This window comes from Myotis davidii, unplaced genomic scaffold, assembly GCF_000327345.1.
Source record: "Myotis davidii unplaced genomic scaffold, ASM32734v1 scaffold326, whole genome shotgun sequence".
NCBI classification, from domain to species: Eukaryota; Metazoa; Chordata; class Mammalia; order Chiroptera; family Vespertilionidae; genus Myotis; species Myotis davidii.
In genome coordinates, this window is record NW_006296626.1 from 540,445 (window position 1) to 541,249 (window position 805).

The window sequence follows — 805 nt, forward strand, 5'->3', positions numbered from 1 at the left end:
CCAGGCTGTTCCCGCCCCCCTCCCCTCTACATTCAGGTCAGAAATTGACCTCCGCAAGCCCCGCCCTCCGCCTGTTTGTCCGCACGGAGCCCTGCAGCGGCCCGGGAGTCCTTATCGATACCCGAGGCTGGATTGCCAATCGGTCATCATCTCAGGGAGCCTTGTCCTGGATGACGGAACGTTCTGGATCCGCGCTGTCCAACAGAGTGGCCACCGGCCACAGGGGGCCACTGGCGCTTCCAATAATGTGGCTGAGGGACTTCCCTCTTATTCCCTTTTATTTTAAACTCCTTACCCTACATATGAATGGAGACAGCTGTCTGTGGCGCTTGGCTACACCATCCTGGACAGAGATCTAGGCTCCTGGCTCCACCCTGGCCGGGTGGCTCAGGTGGTAAGGGCATCATCTTGACACACTAAGGTTGCAGGTTCGATCCCCAGTCAGGGCACAGACAAGAGTCAATCAATGAATGCATCAGTATGTGGAATAACGGGATCTCTCTCTCTCTCTCAAGTCAATCAATAAAAGTTTTTTAAAATTAGAATTCCAGCCCTGGCCAGTGTGGTTCCGTTGGCGGAAAGGGTGCCAGTTCCATTTCTGGTCAGGGCGCATGCCCAGGCTTCAAGCTCCCGCCCCAGGCAGGGTGCATGTGAGAGGCAGCCAATTGATGTTTCTCTCCCAAATCAATAAAAAGGTATTTAAAAATTATTTTTTAAAATAATGTCAGAAGTTCCTAACATGCCTCAGGTGCTGGCCTGCACTGACCCCCTTTCCCAAGAGGAGCAGCCTGGTGGTGACGACTCT